Below are 10,114 nucleotides of genomic sequence, written 5' to 3' on the forward strand. Positions count from 1 at the left end.
GTCAACCACCCATCATACCACACTTGCCTCTCTCAACCACTCTAGTCTATCTACCACAGCTATGCAACCAAACTTTTAAAGAGACACACACACAAAAAAAACAAGGAATCATTACAGAGGCATACAAAGCCGTGTTAAGAGGCAAACATATTTCTATATCATCAGTGTATAAAAAGAAGAAAAAAGTATTGAAACAACAATTAATGATCACCATAAAAAAATTAGAAATCGAACACAAAAGGACTTGTAAATACACATCCGAATACTATAAACAGTTTAAGACTTCCCTTTCACAAGTTCTTCTTACTTTATTCAACTCTATCTTAGATATGGGTCCAGTCCCAAAATCTTGGAACTCAGCAAAGGTTATTCTGATTCATAAAAAAGACTGTGACTCTGAAGATCACAGATTTTACCGCCCAATCTCATTGTTAAACAATGATTATAAATTACTTACTTACCCGTAGACTCAACTAAATTATAGGAGACTATATCGCAAGGGATCAAACCGGTTTTATCCTTCAGAAGGACATGACAGACAACATTAGAAAGGCCTTAAATGTCATACAACACAACAAAACCACCCCTGATTCAGACTCTTGCCTACTTTCACTCGATGTCGAAAAGGCATTCGATACAGTTGAACATCGGTATCTCCTAGCGCTTTTAAAACATATGAATTTTGGAAACAAATTCACTCAAGTAATTCAAACTATATATAGTTCATCACAATTTTTATTAAGAATCAATGAAATCAATTCACCATTTTAGCCCATGACAAGGGGCACCAGACAACTCTTGTTCGCCATAGCTGTAGAACCGTTGGCACATTTAATAAGAGACGACCCACTCTTGGAAGGGTTATCTGTGAATAAACATATGGCAAAAGTTAGTTTGTTTGCCGATGATATGATTTTATTCATATCAAATCCAAAGAACTCACTTTCTCACACAGAAAAGCATCTTAAACGATTTAGTCAAGTATCTGGACTCAAAATTAACACGGAAAAAACTCTATTATATCCTATTAAAATGAAAAAAAGAAACTAAAGCCTTTATCAGCACCAATTTTAATTATAAATGGGTAACTTTTTCATTAAGATACCTAGGAATTCAGATCCCATTGGATTTAAATGATCTATTGAAGATGAATCATGTTAGTATCTCTACTCAAATTTCACATCTTTTAAAAAATTGGTCACATTTAGGTCTGTCTCTATTAGAGCGCATTAGAGTGGTGAAGTCTTTGATTTTACCCAAATGGACTTGCTTTATGAGAGCAATTCCTATTTTAGTTCCATGCTCCCTTCTTAAGAAGTGGCAAAAAGACATTAATAACTTTATATGGAGCTTCAAATAACCTAGGATTAATTTTTCAACTTTAAAAAGACCATTAAAAATGGAGAACTAGCGGTACCAGACATACAGCTTTATCACGACTCAATAATTTTGGCCAACTTGGTTAAACAATATAGAAACTCATATAAAGCAGACTGGAAAACTATGGAGGAATCATCCCTACCCACTAAATCTTTTCACGAATCTTTATGGAACTATAAAACCTACAACATATTTAGCTCAAACACCAATTTTTGTGTGAAGGCCACCTTCAAGACCTGGAACAAATATAGTACATTTTTAGCCCCACAATTATCTCCACTGATGAATTTTACGGGCCAGAAATGGTTTAAGCCGGCCTGGCGAAACACTTCCTATGGAATCTGGAAACAGCTCAATATTACACGGTTTATAGATGTCACTTCACAAGGATATCTTAAGACAAAAACTAAACTGGAAGAGTCACATACAATACCACTCCCATGGTTTGAGTGTTTTCAGGTTAGAACATTAGTGAATTCCAAAGCATGCAATAAGCTACGTTTAAAACTCACTGATTTTGAAAAGATGTTACATAATGAATCCCATCCAATAAAGGGTTTGATCTCTAAAATATATTCACTTTTGCTTAACTTAAAGAAGCCCAGTCTACTACACTATCAAAGGGCCTGGCACCTAGATTTAGCACAAGTTTTAGATGAAGAGCAATGGGCTCAAATTTGGAGCTCTTCAACATATACCTCTCCATGTTTAAATACACAACTACCATCATATAAGTTGGTAGCTAGATGGTATATGACCCCTATTCAGTTGTCACATTCTTTACCTTCTTCACCTCCTCACTGCTGGAAGGGCTGCGGTAATAGAGGTACTTTCTTTCATGCATGGTGGTCTTGACCAATCATAAATCAGTTCTGGATTCAAATAGTGAACAAAATAACAAAATGTAACAAAATAACAGGATGCCAGATCCCTCAATCACCTAAGATTATACTTTTAAATCTCTGGGAGGAGGTTCAAATTCCTAAATATTCACAGGAATTAATAGCAATTTTGGCATCCAAATGGAAAAGCACAGAGATGCCTACTTTGCAGGACTGGTTTAACAAGATTTGGGACTATTTTGTTTTTGATAAAATAACGGTAGAACTGGAACATTCTAACTCAGAAAGACGTAAATCTTATTTTGTTGAAAAATGGTCACCTTTTGTTCAGCTACTCGTGGGACGTATGGATTTTTCAAAGATTAACATATTAAATAATTCAGATATTAGGCTGATCGTTTCCCATTGAACTGCCTACGCAAGAAACAGAGCTTAAGGTTATGTTCATTGTTAAGACTTTTTATTAAACGTTTTGTAGTTGGACATGATTGTTAATATCTTTCTTAAATTTGTATATGACCTGTTATTATATGTAAATGGTTATTTTGGTACAATGTTATTATTCTGTAACAAACTTAAAAAGACCATTAAAAATGGAGGAGTAGCGGTACCAGACATACAGCTTTATCACAACTCAATAATTTTGGCCAACTTGGTTAAACAATATAGAACCTCATATATAAAGCAGACTGGAAAACTATGGAGGAATCATCCCTACCCCCTAAATCTTTTCACGAATCTTTATGGAACTATAAAACCTACAACATATTTAGTTCAAACACCAATTTGGCTTCTCAAATTTTCTTAAATAAAAAATTATATGTTTAAAAAAAAATAATAATAACTGGTAGTTTGTCGCCCCAAGCTGTCTGGTGGGGCCAGTGAAGAGTCCAGCAGGAGGGGCTTGGGGGCAGCCTGAGTTGGTTAAGCACTGCCTCATTTGCCCTGTGGACCCAGACTCCACTGTGAGAAACCAAGTGGTTCAATAGTTGAGTTGTCCAGGAAATAATTATTTTTCTGTCTTACAGAGCTTGCCCTTGGTACCTGCCAGGCCGCCTTTATTTTGGGAGTAGCTGAAGTCTCAATTATGGTACTCATACAAACTGACAATCAAGAAAGCATGAAACAAGAGCTTTAGGAATTAAAATAACAAAGGTTTATTGTTCACAGAGTATGATGTTGATCTTTTAATCTAACTAATCCACTAAAGGTTCTGCAGATATTTTGTAAAAAGTAGCTTCTGGGAAGGCCTGGAGAGAAACTGAAAAACAATTAAAATTGGGGGGGGGCTCTTTTCTATTGGGGAAAAAATTAAATATTTTATATTTGGGAATGACTGAAAAGTTTTTTTAAGCTAAGGTTTTATCCCCTCCAAATGTAGACCACCTCTGCTCATCTGTGAGTCTGGCCACACTGCTGGTAGAGGCTGCAGAGGTGGCCTTGTTGTGACACTAAAAAAAATATGTAATGAATTTATACCATTACATGATAACAAGTAGGGGACCTACAGGGATTTGTGGGAGGCATCTCATTTCCTCCTCCATATACTATTTCCTCCTTCTCTGAAAGCCTCTACAATCTCTTCTCTTCTCCTGGTTTCTTCTCTCCTTCCAACCTACCAGCCAACCTATCATTATCTGTTCCCATCTTCAGTTTTCCCTCCTTCCCTCCCCCTGGAAGCCTCTACCAGGGAAGAATATGGCCCAGTTGTGTGGTCCCAGCTACCAAGCCAGGCAGGCCCATTTGCATGGTGTAGAACCCACAAGGTTCATTTCCCTCATACACCCTACACTATTTCTTCTTTCCCTCCTGGCAGTTCCCATATCCTCACCTTCCCTGCTTCCTTTTCTCATTCCCTCCCACCAAACAATTTTTTATCTGTTCCCCCATCTTCAGCTTTATCTATTATTTCTGGGGATGGCAGCTCTGCCCCCGAGTCACCTAGCAGCTGCCACCCAGAAGGGCTCACCACAGTGCTGCTGAGCTCCCAGGATGGGAGAAGGCGGCCATAGGATCCACCATCAACCCCAGAGTTCTCCATCAGCAAGGGGGTGGGCAGTCCTGGGACCAATGCTGCAGCTCCCACCAGGAGGAAATGAGCTGGCAGCCCTGGGCTCCGAAGACACCCGGGGAACTGGAGAGGGGAAATGGAGCAAAGGCCAGGAAGGAACAAGGGCAAGGAAACAACAGAAGGAAAAAACCCAGTCCCATAGCTAGCCAGGGGCAAGGGGAGCTATGCCCCTATAGATGTGTCCAGCACCCTCTGGTTGGTTGCCAAACCCCCTGGTGCAGGCGAGGGGGCTTGGTTTCATGCAGGCAAAGTTTGAAGCTGTGGCCGAGCAAGAGGGGAGGGAGAGGGGCGGCCTCCGTATGGCCTCACCAGGTCTTCCTGCTTCTGCAGCTGGCTTCTCAAAGCTCCTCTCCCTCCCCTCCTGCTTGGCTGCAGCCAGAAGCAGGAAGACCCCACCTGGGAGAAACTGTTTGACCCCATGGAAATAGTGGCAAATCTCTCCCTTCATTCGCCAGAGCCAGGATTCTAAGCAGTCAACCTCGATGCTTTCCAGCAGCCACCTCTGCTCATCTGTGAGTCTGGCCATACTGTTGGTAGAGGCTGCAGAGTTGGCCTTGTCCTCCTGGGCCAGCAGCAGCCCCTTTAGCTCCAGCAGCGCCTGGCGGTACTTGCCAATGGCACTGCAGCATTTCTTCTCCTAGTAAAACTGTGCCCCTTGACTCTTGAAGTCCAGTGCTCGCCGGATGAGCTTGCCTAGTTCCGCAGCGCCCACCAGTTGGCTGCTGGGGTTTAGCTTCCCCACGGCCACAGAGCTCTTCCTCTCCATGCTTGCCCGAATGTTGGCGATTTGATCTCTAGTTCCAATTTGATCTCTAGTTCCTCCCTCCTTGTGAGAGTACTCAAAAGGCAGTGCAGCCTCCTGGCTTTATGGGGCCGGGGCCGGTACCACCCCTTAATTAAATCACCACTAATATAACCCTACCCCCAAACAGCCATGCCCTGCATGATGTCCCCAATGTGATGATGTCACTTCCGGGTGATGTCATCACATTGGGGACATGGCTGTTTGGGGGTGGGGTTTCCCCCACCAGCCAGTTGGCCGGCAGCAGGCTGAAGCATGGAAAACTGGGGGAACCCCCACCGGGACCTGGAGACTGGCAATCATAATTACATGAGAATTATTTTGTCAAGAATTATTATGTCATAATGCATTTGATGATAATACATTGTGCTTCCAATATTATGAAGTGTCTTGATCTTGATATCCAAATAGGCTGGTAGTCCTATTGTGACATACATTGTGCTTCCAATATTATGAAGTGGCTGGTAGTCCTATTATGGCTGTATGAGGCTGTCTCTGTTCAAGTATTATGCTTCCTTTTATTTACAATTCCTACAATTTTAGTTTGCAAAAATTAAGATGCATGTGCTAAGACAGTACAGGGTGCAGTATTTGGTAGCTCTCTCTCAAATTTCCAACATGGCTTGTAGAAAACTAACAGTGTCTAAGAACACTTTATTGAGCATAAAGCACACTAAATAGACTTGAGTATGATTCTGAGTCAAACTCCTTAGGATTGCACTGGAAGGCATTTATACTTTTAAATTCCATAAATATGCATACCATCCATAAATATCATTAGCTGAGTAACTCATAAATGATGTGTTTTATGTTGCTAAAGCAGTAAAAGTAGTTTAGGATCAATAGGAAAGTTTGTATATACCTCAATTTCCCTCAAAATTTCTTTTTCCAGGGAGGAAATCATGGTTTTAAAATTCTAGTCAAAGCATACTGGATCCTCAATTTTACCACCTTCATGAGTAATGAAGTTCTATTGTGTCTAATTAAACTGACTTTCATTCAATATGTCTATAAATGGGCTATACAAAAACATAGTAGGTTGCCACCTGCTGGCTAAAAGGCAAAAAAATTAAAAAGGGAGAAAATAAGTTGTGATACAATATTTTAAACTTTAATCCACCTGATCTGTAGTAAAAACCAGTGTGAGGTGTTCCAGAAGGGACTAAAGGATGAGAATGCAGAAACTATTGCAAGCTTTGATTTGGATCTCCATAACAAGGCCAGGTGGGAGCAACTACAGTCATAACATAAACTAATAATAGTGCATGTAGCAGTATTATTGTAGGTGTTGTACACATTATCTTAGTATGTATTTATTTGTAAAATTTATCAACCATCTTTTACCACCTCAGGATGGCTCACAACAGATCAAAGTATAAAACAATTGTATTTTAAAAGTCACATTAAATATCTAAAAGAAGCTCAGGGATAAATAATAGGCCCTGTTCCTCTTTTACCCAGTCTGAAGGTTTTCCAGAAAAGAAAAGTAGTTAGTTATGTCCAAAAAGTCCTGTAGAGAAGGTGCCAGCCTGACTTCTTGAGGGGAAGGAGCTCCACAGTTGGGAGCGGTGGCCAAAAAAGCATCCATAACAGCAGCTCATGTGAAAGGGATCTGGATGTTCTAGTTGATCACAAGCTAAACATAAGCCTGCAGTGCGATGTGACTGCAAAGAAAGCTAATGCAATCTTAGGATGCATTAACAGAAGCATTGTGTTAGATCGCGCTAACAAAGGACTCGTACAGTGATTCAGCAAGTGATTCAGCTTTATTGGAAGTAACGAGCAAGCACTAACTCAGTAAGAAACCAGAACAGAAAACAGTGGGAGCTTATGCTCCTTTTAAACATAACCGGGCTAATGTAGCCACGCCTATTTACAAATAACAACCAATGAGATTGCTAGAATAAAGACCAATGGGAGTCTTTCCCTCCTAGGGAATGGTACCGTTCTGATTGGTCGCTGTTACGAAGCGACCAATAGGAAGTTCGCTCAGAGGAGCCCTGGTCTGGCTCGAAGCTTAACACGGGAGTCCTATGAGGTGATTCATGTAATCATTTCAATACATTACAATTCCTCCCCCCTAAGTTAAGCCATCATCCCAATTGTTTTATTATTTACATACATGCAATCAACCTTTGTACATCAGTTATTCCAACAGTATTTACACTCATAGTCCTTCAGATAAGTCGGCATTTGCCGCGAACGCTGGGACCTGCGGAGCGGTGCAGGCTCCACGGGCAGACAAGGTTGTGGGTCAGAGTGGGGTTCACTACAGCCTGGATCAGGCACAGACTCGACTGGGATTTCAGCCCCGCACACAGGGTTCTGCCCTGACTCGGGGACAGTACCGGGCCTTTCGGTACTCACCGCCTGCTCTGGGGGTGTCCACTCGACATCAGGGGATTCAGCCGTCGGAGAGTCAGCGCTGTCCCTAGCCCAACGTCTCCTTAACTGATCTATGTGGCGCCGCCATATTCGACCGTCAGCTAACTGCACCACATACATTCGAGTACCCACAGAGTCGGATATAACCCCAGGAAGCCACAAGTGCCCGTTTGCATAATTTCGTGCGAAAACCTTGTCCCCTTTTTCAAACATGCGCACCTTCGGTTGCGCAGTGGTACGCTCGGACTGATCTTCTGTGAGGTCTGGGTGCATTCGGTTCAAACGGGTCGTGAGTCTCCGCCCCATTAACAATTCGGCCGGACTACGGCCTGTAGCACTACAGGGGGTGGTGTGCTGCAGCAAAAGAAAGGAGCCCAGCCTCTGGCTCCAGTCCCCTTCGTCCATTTTACCCAGGGCCTCTTTGGCCGTCCTGACCATCCGTTCGGCTTGGCCATTAGATGCCGGATGGAAAGGGGCCGAAGTCATTTGGCGTATGCCATTACTCGTGAGGAAGAGCCTAAATTCCTCAGACACAAATTGAGGCCCGTTGTCACTGACGATGACGTCAGGCAACCCGTGGGTGGCAAAAAGTCGGCGGAGCGCATGGATCACAGCAAGTGATGTGGTCGATTTCATATGCACGACCTCCAGCCATTTGGACATAGCGTCCACCACAATTAGGAACATTTGCCCTTGGAGAGGGCCAGCAAAATCTATATGCAATCTGGCCCAGGGTTTACCAGATGACTCCCAGCCTTGGGGTGTAGCTTGTGGGGGATCGGGTCTGACTTGCTGGCATTTGGGACACCAAAGGGATCTGGGTGTTCTAGTTGATCACAAGCTAAACATAAGCCTGCAGTGCGATGTGACTGCAAAGAAAGCTAATGCAATCTTAGGATGCATTAACAGAAGCATTGTGTCCAGATCACGGGAGGTGGTAGTTCCACCCTTTATTCTGCTATGGTCAGGCCTCACCTGGAGTACTGTGTCCAGTTTTGGGCACCACATTTTAGGAAGGATGTTGACAAGCTTGAGCGTGTCCAGAAGAGGGCAAGCAGGCGGGTGAGAGGGTTGGAATCCAAGTCTTATGAGGAAAGGCTGAAAGAGTTGGGTATGTTTAGCCTGGGAAAGAGAAGGCTTAGAGGGGACATGATTGCAGTCTTCAAGTATTTGAAGGGTTGTCATGTAGAAAATGGAGCAGATCTATTCTCTTGCTCCGGATTGCAAGATTAGATCTAATGGGTGGAAATTACAAGGGAGTCGTTACCGGCTAAATATCAGGAGAGACTTCCTACCTGTAAGAGTAGTTGAGCAGTGGAACAAACTGCCTCGGGAGGTGATGGATGCTCCTTCGCTGGATATTTTCAAGAGGAGGCTGGACGACCATCTTTCAGGTATGTTGTAGGGCTATCTTTTGGCTATGTTCCTGCAGAGTGTAAGGGGTTGGACTAGATAACCTGCAAGCTCCCTTCCAACTCTAACATTCTATGATTCTATCCAGCTGGTCCCAACCAACTTAACTTCAGCTAAAGCTGGTTCCTCCAGGAATGCACCATGCAAGACCTGTGCTTATGGACAATTAATAAGACTATAAAGTAGGTCATCATTATTATATCTGTCCTACAGACAAGGGAGGCTGATTTGTAGTGTCTTGCCTAATAATGCAGAGCGAGATATGAACCAAAGATTTCCCAGCCAACACTCTTTAGCCATAAGAACATAAGAGATGCCAATGTTGGATCAGGCCAAAGGCCCATCCAGTCCAACACTCTGTATCACACAGTGGCCAGAAATACCAGTGCCATCAGGAGGTCCACCAGTGGGGCCAGGACATTAGAAGCCCTCCCACTGTTGCCCCCCCCAAGGACCAAGAAGACAATCACTTGCTCCAGACTGAGAGCTCCTATCTATACCTTGTGGCTAATAGCCACTGATGGACCTCTGCTCCAGATGGTTATCTAATTCCCTCTTATAAGAACATAAGAGAATCCAATGTTGGATCAGGCCAATGGCCCATCAAGTCCAACACTGTAACTCAGTGGCCAAAAATACCAGGGGCCATCAGGAGGTCCAGCAGTGGGGCCAGGAAACTAGGAGCCCTCCCACTGTTGCCCCCCCCCCAGCACCAAGAACACAGAGCATCACATGCCCCAGACCCAGAGTTCCTATCTATACCTTGTGGCTAATAGCCACTGATGGACCTCTGCTCCATATGCTTATCTAATTCCCTTCTGAAGCCGTCCATACTTGTAGCCGCCGCCACTTCCTGTGGCAGTGAATTCCAAGTGTTAATCACTCTTTGGGTGAAGAAGTACTTCCTTTTATCCGTTCTAACCCGACCGCTCAGCAATTTCATGGAGTGCCCACGGGTTCTTGTATTGTGAGAAAGGGAGAAAAGTACCTCTTTCTCTACCTGCTCTTTCCCATGCATAATCTTATAAACCTCAATCATGTCACCCCTCAGTCGTCGTTTCTCCAAGCTAAAGAGCCCTAAGCGCCTTAACCGTTCCTCATAGGGAAAGTGTTCCAACCCTTTTATCATTCGAGTTGCTCTTTTCTGCACTTTTTCCAAAGCTATAATATCCTTTTTAAGGTGTGGTGACCAGAACTGCACACAGTATTCCAAATGAGGTC

Source organism: Gekko japonicus, unplaced genomic scaffold (assembly GCF_001447785.1).
Source record: "Gekko japonicus isolate JY-2015 unplaced genomic scaffold, Gekko_japonicus_V1.1 scaffold1086, whole genome shotgun sequence".
Taxonomy (NCBI): Eukaryota; Metazoa; Chordata; class Lepidosauria; order Squamata; family Gekkonidae; genus Gekko; species Gekko japonicus.